Raw genomic sequence first — 15,513 nt, 5'->3', positions numbered from 1 at the left:
ACTGAGAAGACACTTTTCTGGCTTTGAGCCAGTTCTCACTTCAAGTTCATTTGTAGAAGGCCTAAAGAGGCCATATAGTTAAGTGAATTTCACAGTTCTTTTACAAGATGCTAAGACATCATATTTTAGCTTTTAAATATTTTTCCTATGGAATTACATTTTTCTGTGTGTCAAAATAATGATGAGTATACAGCCAAAAGAGCAAAGGAAAGAACCAACAAGATAGCAGTAGCTTATAAACATTTATTGAGTGCTAGCATAGAGTTCAACGAAATTAGTGGGACCGGAGAGGGGGGTCAAATGAGTTTGACTGACAGGATTTCTTCTGACATATTGAAGATACACTGAATTAAAACAGTTACTATCTACTACATTAATCATATGCCAGACTATGTAAGTGCTTTCTTATATATTATCCTGTTAAATCCTTATGACATTCCTGTAGTGTAGATTATACTATATTATTTTGTAGCTGTGGAGCTATAAATTGGAAAAGTTAACTAAAACATGCAATTATTTACTGACAATAATAGTCTGGTTGAAGAACTCAGCTGTCCGGTCACAATGACTGTAGAAGAAAACTTTTAGAAAGGTAAAAATAACCCCAAACTTTCAGTAGACTTCGTTTTAATAGATAAGGTACTCCCAGTGGCATGAATCTGAGCACATTGTTTACTGCCACTTTGTACTTAACTGGCTCCATACTTTGTTAATTGAACATTGATTTTGTGAAAATCATAACCACTGAAAAATATCACCCTAATCCTAAATGAAAAGAATTAACCGTGTAAAAGATTTATGCTGTATCTAGATTATTTAGCATCTCCAACTCAGTAATATATTCAATTTGAGGTTGTCCATGTTATTTGCTAATGATTGATTTTGCAACAGGTAAAATAATATGTTAATTACTATCAGAGAAAAAATCTTAAGACAACCATAATTCAATATTTGCTTGACCTGCATATTGTACATTTTAAAACAGTGAAAAAAACCTTTCCTTGACATTCTTAGGCAATTGAGGCAAAATAGAATTAAAAAAAAAAAAGAAGACCCAAACTGACTATTCATGCTAAGAATCATTTAGCAATCTAATTTACAGGGAACATAGGATCATTTCCAGAAATGACATGTATCATCTTCCTATGTCAACTATGTCGAATATAATTTTACAGTTGGGGAATCTATGGTATATCGCGATCTGGTTAGGCACAACAACTTGACTCTTTCAGTGTCAGAAAGAGGCAAGCGGTTGCATTCCTCATGGTCTTCTTGGAGAATGCACCTGAGTCAGTCTGCTCTGAGATGACAGCTTTCCTTTTCTAGATATTCTGAAGACCAGTGCTAATCAATGTTATTTTGGAGATGTTTATAAGGTTTCATTTTGACTCCTAGGCTTGTGAGCAGTCTAGTGTGTTATGAAAAATCATGCATTTTTACCAAGTATGATTCCAGACTTACTTTATGATTATAAAAAATCATTGCAAGCATAAATATACAAAATAGATGTGATTTTTATTATTCTTTTGTACATCTCTAGAATCTTTAATTGTCCTTTTACTGGCTCTTCTTTTCTTCCTAAGCCCTGTAAAGACACAGGAAGGAAAAGAAGCAAAACATGCTGCAACAGCTTGAAATGCAGCCACACTGCCTACAAAATCACGATCCATACAGTTTCAGACCTAGAATAACATACAATTAGAAAATCAGAGTCATGAAATAATGTATTTCTTCTGCACAGGAAAGGTGGTACATGAAACAGTGCAGTGCTTGTTTCACTTTTAAAATGCATAACATTCAAATGCTTGAGCAACCTCTAAACTGCTGTCTTCCACGAATCTTCTTTTGCCCTTGTATTATTTTCTCATTTCTTCTCATTCTTCTTCAACACGTCCCAGAACCATACTGGTTAATCTGAATCTTCCTTGGATGGCCATGGTGACAAGAAATGGAGACGGCAATAGCATTATCATCTTTAGGAAAAGATTAAACACAAACCACTTATTTGTAATCAACAGTACATATTATCAGTGTTTTAGTTATTTTTTCTGTGGCTGTAATAAAATACTCTAGCAAAAACAACTTAAGGGAGAAAGAGCAGTTTTTACAGTTGCAGAGAGTTAGAGTCTATGATGGAGGGAAGTCATGGAAACAGGCAGAGCAAGCATGGTGGCAGGAACAGGAACCTGGCTGGTAACATTTTCATCAATACACAGGACACAGAGAGGGAACAGTAAGTGAAATTGTACTACAACACCTCAGATCTACCCTCAGTGACATTCTTACACCAACAAGGCTCCACCTCCTACAGGTTCCATAAGTTTCCCAAATAACACCAGCACTGGGGACCGAATGTTCATACCTCTCACCCTATAATGGACATTCTACATTCAAACCACGACAATCAGAGACTCAGAGAAGAATGCTTCGAAATATACTCATTTACTCATTTGTTCAATATGTACTCTTCAAAGTGCCAAGTATACTGAGCCACATAGGATATAAAAATAAATAAAATGCAGACATGTAATTTCTTCCAGAAAAGAGGTAGTTAAAAATCTAAGATGTTCACATGTTATACAGCATGCAGTAGCACACAGGGAGAGAAACCACTTAGTGGCATGCAATAACTGAGCACCTGAAATGGGCCCCTAAAACTGAATAAGAGAGTTTCTAATAATACTTAGTATTAGTTAATTTATATTCAGGCTTGAATAACCATAAATTTAAATTTGAATAGCTACTATATAGAACAGAATAAATCTAGAAAATCCCAAACAACCAACTTGTGATCTAAGTACAAACAACATCAAACATTTCCAGGGTTCCATGAATTGTACTATATCATGAAGGAAATTTAAAACATACGTTTATGTAGAATAGAAGGACATAGACAGCATATTGACATATTGATCTCAGGAATGAGTCTGAGGGAAAGGGATACCTGATGTTTATCAGGCATATAACATCCATCTTTCACTAATTCCTATAGGTGGGAACTGTCCTCACCCTACAATTAGTGAAACTGAAATTTCAGAATTAATTTGGCCCTCCAAGTTCCCTTGAGTAGTCAGTAGTGACTCCTAGATGTGAACTCAAATCTGCCTAATCCAGATATCAAGATGGTTCTTTTTACTGAGCAACAAAATCAAGGGATTTGAAGGGTAGTAGTGCCATGGCTGGTAGGTTAGGCAAGCACAGGAATAGTTTAGACTTGGTGAATGGGTCTATGAACTAAGCCAGGGAAAAGGGAAATAGTAAAGATTCTAAACTGAAGGAAAAGATTGAAACCAGGTTTTGGGAATCAATGACTAACTCTGATAATGGTAGGCGGGTCATCACAAGAGACAATGCATAAATGAAATAAAAGCTTGGGAAATATGCCTCTTTAGGACTCAGGAAGAAAAGACCCATTAAAAGAACCAGTAAATCTGTTAAAAATGGAAGAAGAATTTTTTAACCTTTAAAAAAGATCTCCATTTCATTTTAGAATATATTGTTCCTTTGTATAACTATAATGATTCAACTGTAAACCTAAAAATTTACAGCCAATTTTGAAAGAGATGCATCTTAGCTCAGGAAATTGTTATTGAATATGTCAATGCTGTTGTAATGAAATGCTTCTTCTAAGTAGGTGGTTAATAAACAAATAATTTTAAAGAAATAATAAATACAATATATTTAAAAATAAAAAAAATGGAAGAAGAAATAATACCAAGAAGTGGTGGCCACTACCCAATGGCATAGAAAGAATAAAGAAGGTGTACATCCAGCATGACAATCAGTGTCTCCTGATGGGAAAGTCAGTGATCTTGAAAAGGGAGAAAGTCCAGCCAGTTAAGAAAGGCTCCTTCAAATAAGATTCATTGCCTTTGCATTCTTGCTCTTTGACTGAGTTTTTAAGGATTCTAAGTTAACCCAAATCTTTTAGAATATAAATCCTGCAGCTTTCATGAAGAAGCATTACACTTTTTCTCCTCATCCCAAGCACCTAGTCTATGGCTGGGCTTCAGAGCACCGAATAAAAATTTGCAGAATGAATGAGTGAGACTAGAATGTGACAGTTTTCTTTTTTATTTATATCTTAACATTTCGGGAAAGGAATATTCATTAATTATTGAACCCTTAGTTACTCAGTATTTTGAATAACATCAAACAAATCTAACAAAAGTAAAATCTTATTTTTGTTCTCAAAGACTTTATAATCTATACTGAAGAGAGGATAAGATGAGCACAGCAAAGATTAATAGATGCCAAGTTGTATGGAACACAGTCCTAACAGCCAGCTGGTTTGCTTCAACCAAATTAACTGTGTTTTGTTTTCCAGAAGTGTATATTGACCTATTTTACTTGTTAATGAAGTTCGCTGGCTCCCACTGACTTCCTTGGGAACTGGGGCCATTACTTTGTTCTAGCAGCTGAATGGATGAAAACTGCCAGAATCCTGTCCTAGCAAGACAGACAGTGTGCATTTTGATTGGATGTTTTTTTTATTATCTCAGCTATTGAATATTTCCAATATTATCTGTGGAGACATGTATTACAAAGGCAAGAAGTCTTGGAAAATCAATTAGTACAACAGAATCAGGAAGTAGTAGTAATGTTAATTGCTTTGAATACAATGATTAATCATGGACTAATCATATATTACCCACAGATATGTGAATGGTATTCCAATACCAACTTTGAACTTCAGCATGAAATTACTCACAATGGATTACTATCTAGCCCTGACTTTGCTGTTAATTAGCTTTATGGCCTTAGTTAAGTCACTTTGCCTCCTAAGTTTATGGTTTTTCTTCCTCTGTGAAATAAATTGGATGAAAAATTATACCAATTAGGATGACTTCTGCTGCAAGTACCAGAGACTTCTTACTCAACTGCTCCCAGAACTAAGGACTCAACATAAAGGGAGACATCTACAAGCTGGACAGTCTTCAGGCAGGGAAAATGAAAACCTTGGCTCCATTTCCTCATGATTCTCTCAGCTATGTCCTTTCCATGGGTGGGTTTCAGGCTGAGTAAAGGGAGACATTATTGCTTTGAATCTTTTGTAAGAATGAAGCATAGCCTCTTCCCAATCTCTCATATAGATTTTCCCTCAAGTTCATATCTTCAGCTGAGTTCAATACACCTGTCTAAACTGGGACCTGCCAAAGAGAACAAGGTAATCACAGCATGCCTGGGTTATATAACTCTTGCTCACTGACTGCAGAGGTGTGCAGCTTTCCATAAACATGTCCCAAAGATTATTTGCACTTAACTAAACTAAGATTCTTTTAGGGAAAAAGAAAGTGACAGTGGTTGTTATATAGCAAATTATGATTCTCCTTTAGCAAATAAAATGCCTGGTTCCTTTTGTTTCTCAGACTCGAACTGCCAATGCTACTAAATATCAGCCATTCATCCTGGATTGGAATGCCACCAACAGGTGGACAATGAAATGTACCATTTGAAGTTCATCCTACCTTTTGTCCTTCCATCCCTTCCCTACTGCTTTAAGAATCTGTAAGAGGAAGGACAGACCAGCTCAGCAGCCTAGAAGTCACTATTGATAATGGTAGAAATCATGAGCTTTAATCCCCACGTCAAACTAAATTGCATTATTCTGGAGTTTTCTTTTCACCAACAACCTATTAGCTGCTGAAGAGAATCCCTGGAGGGCTGGGCGGTTGGATGTGGCTACCTCTGAGGAAGAGCATCTCTAATGTGACTCTAGGCAAGTGTACCTATTGGCAAAGGCAACAAAATAAAATGAGATATTTCAGTCAGTCCTGTGAACTCAATGTAGTCTCATCAAGTTGCAGATTCAGAGAGGATTGATGAGGGTATAGATGAAGTAGAGGGAAATCAGCATAATAACCAGCAACTTTCTATGGTTTCTTTCCTCTGTAGATTGAAATTATATTTGTTGATTTGTACTGTAACCCACTTATGATTTATTTCTGAACATAATCTAGATCTATCATATTAAGTCTAAGGAAAAATTCATTAAATAAAAAATTGATTTTCTAACCAATTATCATGACTTAGATTTTTATCAGCAACTAGTACCAGTCCATTGGCCCAGGAACTCCTTTATACTTGCTAGGATGAATTCAGGAGGAAGCACAAAGCAGTTTCTTGATAAAGTCTTCTTCAAATGGTAGTCTGCTCCTCTAAGAAATATCTGCATCCTTCTGTTAGGGACATGAACCTTATATTCCACTTCTTGTACACATGTGGACTTTAGAACAGCTCCTCACAGAATGCACTTCAGTGTGAGAAGAAATTAGTAACACATAGCTATTCAAGGTTCTACATATTTTGAATCATGATTGTAGAAAATTGATGATTGACCTATGACTTCCTTTAGCACAAATTTATGGTTGGATAAGGAATCATGAAATTTGAAGATGTGGAAAAATTATTCCTAAAGTATCATAAAATGAGTCAACTTTATGCGACCTGGATAATTTTCATATCCTGAGTGATTTATTACTTGATTTCCTCATTAAAAAAAATTCTTTTAAGCCAGGTGTGGTGGCATGCGCCTGTAGTCTCAGCACTCGGGAGGCAGAGACAGGCAGATCTCTGTGAGTTCAAGGCCAGTCTGGTCTACATAGTGAGTTCCAGACAGCTGGGGCTACAGGGAGACCCTGTCTCAAAAAGACCAAAAAAAAAAAAAAAATTATTTCACATTGAAAAGTTGTGTTTTTGTTGTTTCTTTTTTTTTGTTTTTGAATCTCCTTTAGTGGCTAAGTGGGTATAGTTTCTATTGAAAGGAGTTGCTTTGGTGTTATACTGTTAGTATCTGTAACACCATGACTTGCCTTCAGATCATATGCTTTGAATTCAGACCAGCCTCAATGCTATTGTTCATTTTATTCCAACATACTTTATAAAGACAGTAACACATTAACTTTTAACAATGAATTACTTTTGTAACTTAGAGTGAATAAACAATCTCTTTCATATTTATCCAAATATTTTTCTTTTTCATTAATGTTTTCAGGTATACTCTTATTTTCAATATGCCTAAGAAACTTTCTTCAGTTTATTTAATTTTTTTTGTAATTCAGGTATGGAGATAACGCATTTCTTCCAATCTTGGTTGTCTTAAAATAACTATTTCATTTCTCTCACTTTTTTTTGTCCATGTAGAGTGTGTGGTTTGTGTAATGTGTGTGTGTGTGTGTGTGTGTGTGTGTGTGTGTGTGTGTGTGTGTGTGGTGTGCTTGAATATGCGTGGGCACATGACCAGAGGTTGAAGTGAGTGTGTTCCTCAATCACTGTCTACTTGATTTACTGAGGCAAGGTCTCTTGCTAAATCTGGCACTTGGAATTTGGCTAGTCTGGTCTATGCAATCAGTTTATCCCAGGAACCTTCCACGCCTAACCCTGCTTCTCAAGCTTTGAGATTATAGGCAAGCCACCAAGCCTGCCCTGCTTTTAGGTGGGTTCTGGTATCCAAACTCTGGTTCTCATACCTGCACAGCACTGGATCCACTGAGTCATCTCTCCGGCTCTTGCTTTTAATTTTAAGATATTTCGAGAAGCGTAGAATTCCACATTGACGTGTCGTATATTTTTTCCTTCTATTTTTCAAAGGTATTTTTCTGTCTTCTGGACTGCATTGTTTATGGAAACAAATTTGTTCATGCTTTTATTTTTTCTTTTCTGTATATAATGCCTCTCTCTTTCCTGGTCATTTTTAAGAAATTTTCTCTTTGTTGGTTGTTTTAAGTCATTTAATTAGAGTATGCATAAGTAGAGTTTTGCTTATGATTCTCGTCCTTAGAGTTTGTGAAGCTTTTGGGGGTCTGTAGGCTTATCATTTGCATGAAGCTGAAAAATAATGAACTATAATTTCTTCAAATATATAATTTCTTTGAATTATATTTGTATCAGCTGTTTGAAATTGTCCCACAACCCATTAATGCTCTCTATTCATCCTTGCCCCCTCCTCTAGTATTTACCATTTGTTTTTATATTGAAGTCTCTCTTTTGCTATGTGATTAAGGTCACTGATCTTTTCTAGTTCAGTGTTTAATCTACTGAAATTATAACCACATTTTTGTCAGAGGTTGCATTTTTTTATCTCTAGAAATTTTATTTCAGTCTCTCTTTTTTAATCACTGATGTCCTGCTCCCATTTTCCTTCCCCCTTAATACATGCATATAGTTGTAACAGCTGTTTTAAAGTCCTTATATACTAACTGCATCATTTCTGTTTCTGTTTCTATTCATTGATTTTGGAAACTACTGTGTGTCATATTTTCCTGTTTCTTTACTGGTCAGGCATGATTTGATTAGAGAGAGAAATTATGAATTTTATTTAATATTTATTTTTATAGCTCTAAATATTCTTGACCTTTGTTAAAAACTCAACTAGGTTGTTTAGAAACAGCTCACTTGCGACCAGAACGGCCTGGAATCTAAGGCTAATTCTCTTCCAGTACTGAGGCTAAACCTTTCTGCGGCCTCTGCTTGGTGCCTTGTGAGTTATGAGGATTGTCACTTGTCTCTGTGGGAAAATGAACCAATTCCTGCTCTGTGTGTGTTTCAAGGATTTTTCCCTTTACTGCTTTTAGATCATTTTAACTCCTCTATTCACATTCATGAACTGTTTGTGTTTGCAGTCTGTAGCTTCAGGGGAAACTTCTGGAGACATCTTCTTCCCTCTGTATCCCTCTTCTGTCCTTTAACCCCCCTTTCTTCCATTCTCCATCCTGCCCTCAATCTTCCTCTCTCTCCTATTCCTTCCTCTCTCCTCTCTCTCTTGTATTTTGCCTCATACACTGTAGCCACCATGTATTCCTGTCTTTTCCATTTCAGGAGGCTATTAAGCTTCACTTAAAATCCTCTCCCTGAATTACAGCTCAGAACCTCTTCCAAGGTCATAGTGTGGCATGGTCAATAGGACTTACCTTTCTCCTTTTCTCTGTGTCCATTTTTCTGCACTGCCTGCTATCCAGTGTCCACAAACTTTTTTCCTATACTGACTTCCTTCTAACCTTTCTTTCCTTGGTAAGAATGTAGATACGATACTTGTTACTCACTTTAGAAATAGAAGTTGCTGAATGATTTCTTGATGAACAAGATCTGTACACCAAGAGCTATTTGTTTCCATTGAAAAATTCTTTTCCCTTTTTTATTCTAGTAAGTGCTTCTGCAATATATTTTTTGATGTAAACTTGACAAACTGCCAGCATTCTCCATTTGCTATGCACTTACGGCTTGATTCTTCTCCTCTTTATGAATTCTTTCCTTGTTAATCTACAGCCAGTTGATCACACTTGGCTTCCTACTTTCAAATCATCATGTTTCTTTGTATACTCATGTATTTTGGCTCAAGTGCTTTTTAACCACCTTCACCTCCTGCGAGTTCTTCAACAAAACCCCACAGGCAAAGTGTTTTCATACTTTATACCTAATGCTTCCAAATGACGCTTGTCATCAGGCCATTCTTCCTTCCCACAAAATCATTTCTCTGTAAGTGTAGGTTCACTCTTCGAGGAATTGTAATTTGCACATTACAATGCATTGAAACAATCCAGGAGTCCTTTTCTGATTCTCTATTCAGACTTTCACTGGATCTGAGTGGTGCTGTAAGTGGGCTCGACTATATTATGTAGCAAGTGACAAAATATCTTTAAACATCTTGTCAGATTAACAAGCCTTTGTGGGGCAAACCCTCTTCATTATAGAGTCAGGCCTCTCTATCACAGACTGCACGATTTCTTAGCATTTTCCTTCTTTGATCTTAGAAGAAATAGTTCTGATAAAAGTGTCATACAATACTACTTTGGATAAAATATATACCGCCCGTGCAATGATGTGGTCCTGTGTGGGTCGGTTCAAATCATCACATCCCTTTCTATATTTCTGCCTCTTTAAAACTTGCCACCCCCACCCCCATTTGTCAGTTAAATTGTGTTAGATGCTCATGCAGACTTTTCCATCGTGGGAGTAAGAAAAAAATATTTTGTTAAGATGTTAGGCAGTACTAAATATAGTTATCATTATTGTGGCCTTTATATATACATTACAATTTTGTCACAAGCTCAATGTAATATCTAGAAATTCCCTTAAAATAAAAACTAGCGAGTGTGTTATGAAATTACAGCCAGGACAGATGGCCAGATCCTGTCATTGGAAATAAAAGTAATGTTATAAGTGTATAACTCCATTGGGGAAATTGAGTACCATAATAAAGTAGACTTCCACTTTCTGCAATGAAATTCAATGACTGTTGAGGAGTTTAGGGTTTAGAAAATTGAAAAATGAAACCTTTGGTTTTTCGCCGCTGTTTGATGATGTGTAGCAAGTCCCTTTATGGACTGAGGCTAACATCCAAATAGTAACAAGCTTGCAGTGAATAGAGCCCACAGAGGATAAGCTACTAAATCTTGCAATAAAAGCTGTGTGATTTACAGTAAATTCCAGAGGGCTGACAGCACCACAGCTGAGGGCATAAACACTTCTTTCATGGCTGAAGCTTCAGTCAGCTCTGTCCGCTGTGAAGTACAATCGAGCAGCGAGGCATGCTGCTTACCAGCAATGACTTTGATAAATAACTAGGAAGTCCCACTGTTGGCTTAAAACTAGAAGTTGTTCAGTTGCAATTCTGCATTTGTCCTGCTTTAATGGGTATGGAAGTGGCTTTAGCTGTAATCTGTCAGTGATTGATTAGGCCTTGCTGAATCCCCTCTCCACTCTGTTTTCAGCTCCCTGCTTTCCACAGTTAAAACAAAATTGGTACATATGTGACTGCCCTCTTATGAGGAAAGTAAACACTTTTAATTCTGCTCAAGTGAGTGTGAGTTAAATGGCCCAGGCTGATAAATTGGTGACAGAACAACAAATCTTAACAGCCAAGGAATGGGATTCTACACACAAAGACATTTGGGATCATATGTAGTTTTCATTTGCTACTGGCAGAGCAGGTTGTAGTTAAAAGTTCCAATCACAGTCATTTATTTTATGCACACACATAAAGCCAAGGAGGAAGTAGGCCACTGTTCTAATCATAGAAGTATTGAGTTATCAGGCTTCATGCCGGATCCACTCATAATCACCCCGCCTGTCTAAATTAAGCATGCTATTAAACAAGTGCAGGAATTCCACAGCATAGAGAAAGAATATCAGAACAGTGCTCATAGCTATAATTAGGGCAGAGGTATTTACACATTTATTTTAGGAGGTTAATTTCCCATCACACCTGGCTGAAATATAATAGGGGAGAGCCCACCAGATGTGAAGGGTGTTTTTGTTATTTGAAATAACACTTTGAGTCAATTGATTAATTTTGTAAGTGAGCAAAGGTGACTAAAAGTGATTATAGTTAAATTCAGAAAGGATTCATGTCATTCAGTGTTAGTAGGAGAAAACATCTCCGTTGATGCCAGTGTAAATCTCAGATGCCACAGCAAACTTTAAACAGCGACACTGCTACCTACCACGAAAAGCACAAAGTAGATGAAACTGAAAACACTACTGAAAAAAGACAGGATTCAGGATGTTCCTAGAGATATGGGAAAGTAGTAAACGTGAAAACTGGTATTTTCAATTGACTGGTGAGGGGATCGTTGTCAAGATGGATATTTCAAAAAGGAGACTAGATGGCAGGAGGAAATGAGAAGGATTTTCTGCATAATTCTCATAGAATTTTATGCAAGTGACAGAGATTGGCATTAGAAAGTGGCTTAGCTTTGCCATGCGCATACCAGTAGGGAGGAGGTTAGCTTTCTTTAGAGTCACACTGCTTCTAACCAGAAATAACTTGCATTTGTAGATGCAAATTAATGCCTCTGGCCCAATGTTATTATCAGAACAATAGTGGGTAATGTCTAATAATCACTACAGCAAGCTAGCCCTGTTGTAATAATATAGCTTCCACCTTCACCAGATCCAACAGGGGAAAACGATTTGGAAATCAGGCTGCCTCTCTCTATATATTATTTTATCTATTCTTCAAGAAATGCTGAGGGCAGGAAACTTGCATTTTGACACAGGCACATCCATGCTACAGAAAGTGAACAACAGCTAAAAACCTATTTTTTCCTTTAACAGTTCACCTTGCATGAGGAAAAGCTTTGACTTTGTGGGGAAGTTCATGCCCTTTAGTTTATATTATTTATGGTTTCTTTATTTCACTGACTGATAATCAACATAAGGCTTATTTCTCACGTTTGAAACTCACGCTTTTCAATGCATTGTCTAGGAAGATAAGATCTGACAAGAACACTTTCTCCTACTCCTCTTCCTCGCTATGGTATATGTCTTGATTTTAATTTAGCCATTTCAATCTTTTTAACCAATTAAGCCTGAATCTTCATTCCAGAAACTGTTCACTTCCTGTTACATGCACTGAATAGTTCCAGAGGAATTATAAGGAGAAATTATGGTTGCCATGAACTTCTCTCACCATGTCAGAGAAGTGAGAAATAAAGCGTGACAGAGGATGGCATCGGATTGACTTGAACATGCTGGAAAAATGATTGGTGCATGTTTCACCACAGATTTAGAAAGCCCTACCCTTCAGCATCCAAGGAAGAGTTGCATTCCTGAGGAATAGCAGTTCAAACAGCAGAATATGAGGTCAATCAGGAATGACTGGTTAAGATATTCAATTGGAAGCTATTTTCCTCATGCTTCTTTTATACTTATGATTTAATCCCAGTTGATCTGAACTTCCATTAGTAGGTACTGATAGAATCAAAAGCGTAGGTTGCATTCACATATTATCCTGTTAAACATTGCTCTGCTTCTTTAAAGTAAGCATACTCATTTCTTTTAAAGGTACAAAGGGTCCTTTTATTCCTCCTGTATTCTTGCCTTTTCTCATTTGAAATGATAGTGCTATAATCATTGCTTATTTATGTCAAATGAAACTTGAATCTCCACCAATCTTTATGTTTCACTCCTGGATGATGTGGTATCTGTGCTTTGCTCAGTATGTAAAGGGAGAGCTGGTTTCAGCTCAGGGTTTTAGCCTTTAAAAACGAGGCACCTGGTCTACATAGTGAGTTCCAGTCCAGCTGGGAGTACAAGGAGACCCTGTTTCAAAAGACCAAACAAAACAAAACAAAAAAGAACCCCCCCTCAAAAAAAAAAAAAACAATGCATGAGTAAAGATGGATTCGGTGCAAAAATATTTATTCTGTCCGAACTTTAGGCAAGAAGTCAATGATTTTCAAGTCCATTTTTGTTTTCTTGGTTTTTCTTTTCTTTTTGACTTTTGTCCTCTCTTCTATCAACTTTTTCCTTCTCTTCTTTTTCCTTTTTTTGAAAAAGAATGTTTTAAGAGTCTTGGAAAAGACAGAGATTTCATGGAATTTTTGTTCATTCTCCTTCATAAGCCCATGCCATCCCCTGTGTCTTTTCTTCAAGAAAAATGAACTCTGACAATTGCCCAGAGGACAGTCACTGCCCAATGTAATTCCAGTCTCTGTGTTTCACCCCAAAGCGACCAGTTAGCAATATTCAATACAGAAAATCAAGAAAATTATGAGTATACTTGATTAGGAAATTTAAAAGTATCCATGGATATATTCTGATGCTGTGATAAAAACACCATGATCAAGGGAACTTATAAATGGAAGAATTTTTATTTAGCTTATGGATCCAAAGGGGCATGTGTCCAACATAGCAGGGAGGAATGGTAGCAGAGGTGGCTGGAGTAGAAGCTAAGCTCTCACATCTTCAAGCAGGCACAGGAAGCAAGAGTGTGCCAGGAGATCCATATAGCAAGGCTTAAGAACTCTCTAAGCCCACACCCAATGATGTGCTTCCTCCAGCTTGGCTACACCTTCTAAGACCTTGGAAAACAGTGCCAACAACTGGGGACAAAATGCCCAAATACTTGGAGTGTGTGGGGGACATTCTCATTCAAAGCACCACAATGTATATTTATAAGGTTATAATTTGGATTTTGTGATTAGAAATATGTCTTTTTTTCTTTTTTTTTTAATCTTTTTGGGACAGGGTCTTCCTGAAGCCCCAGCTGGCCTGGCATTCCCTGTGAAGACCAGGCTGACCTGGATATTCACTTGGGACTAAAGGCTTGGCTTGCTCCATAATGGGCGGGTACAAACATCTTTTCAATTGTAAAATAGTCACAATGTCTATGTTTCATCAAGAAAATGGTACTCTTAATGAGTAGATATTTTTTTAAAATTCATACATGGAAGACAAAATAAAGTGAACCTATTGACAAATAACAATGTCTAACAATCCTATTTTTAAAGAATGAATTGTAGATAAAGGAGAGGGAACTGTTCTGATTCTCAGTTTAACACTGACAAACCTTTCAAAACCTTTGAACTTAGACATCTATAGACCTTGGGATTTAAACTGCAAAAATGTTGAATGTGTAAATAAGATGAAAAGACCCACTTCACACAAAAATTCTAATGAATTCATAGTCAGGCATAAGAGCACAAAAAGCCATATGATTTTATAATCTAAACATCTTTAAATTCAAGACACTGCAAATTTCACATCTGACCTAGAGTTAGAGAAGCTTGCCCAGCTTAGGAAGCAAGTATCATTTCTCCTTCAGTTGCTTCTCCATAGTCTTGAGCAACACCTCACCACTATGCTCTTGTCTCTGACTTCTGCAACATTCAGCAGTCTACCTTCTCTTGTCAGACTGTGAGAATGCCATGGCTCTTGGAAGCAAGATTTCTAGGAACCAGTGACACCATAGATGTCTTAGGATCTTAGGAGGTTTAACTTGATTCTGGGAAAAATGCAAGTTCTTTAACTGAAAACTATGGATTAATGTGATTCAAAGGTGATAATAATAAGCATCTCAAATCTAAGATGCTAGACAGTACACAACAGGTCAAAACAAATACATACAAAGGAATGAAAGAGAACACAGCATATTTAAGTTATGTCCAAACCTTGGGTCTGTTTATTACCCACACTGAAATGTAGTAGGAAAATATCACCTGTATATGGAATAATAAATAAGCCACATAAAGATTAAAAACACTTTAAAAATGGTTATGACCCAATCCTCAAAAGTACTAGTGATAACTGGCACAATGTTTAATTGATTTTACTTTCTGAAAGTTAATTTCTTTACTTTTTATTATTAGTCATGTATTGCAGCATTAAAATTAACATAGAGGTGAGAATAACACATGATCTTTATATGTCATCTTATTAAAATGAAGTTATTTTTAATACTTTTAAGAGGCCTATCAGAAAACACAATTTATATCCTCAAAGTATATTTTGTCAGTTTCAAGTATAATTTTTGCATTCATATTCTTTTATGAATTTTAATGGAGACACTTAAATTGTAATTATTCCTCTCAGCTCAAATGCAGGTAACAAATGGAATTCAATCAGTGTTTGTGCATAATGACCATCATTAAGAGAGAAATAATAATGACATTCTCTCTGCATTAAACTTGCAGACTCTTTACACAATGATCTGAATCCCATTATTGATCTCCATGGAGATATGCAATTGTCACCTATTCTGCATAATATCTGAATGTTAAATACATTTGTTTG

Source organism: Nannospalax galili, unplaced genomic scaffold, assembly GCF_000622305.1.
Source record: "Nannospalax galili isolate Female #2095 unplaced genomic scaffold, S.galili_v1.0 scaffold514, whole genome shotgun sequence".
NCBI classification, from domain to species: Eukaryota; Metazoa; Chordata; class Mammalia; order Rodentia; family Spalacidae; genus Nannospalax; species Nannospalax galili.
This window is presented reverse-complemented; position numbering follows the sequence as displayed.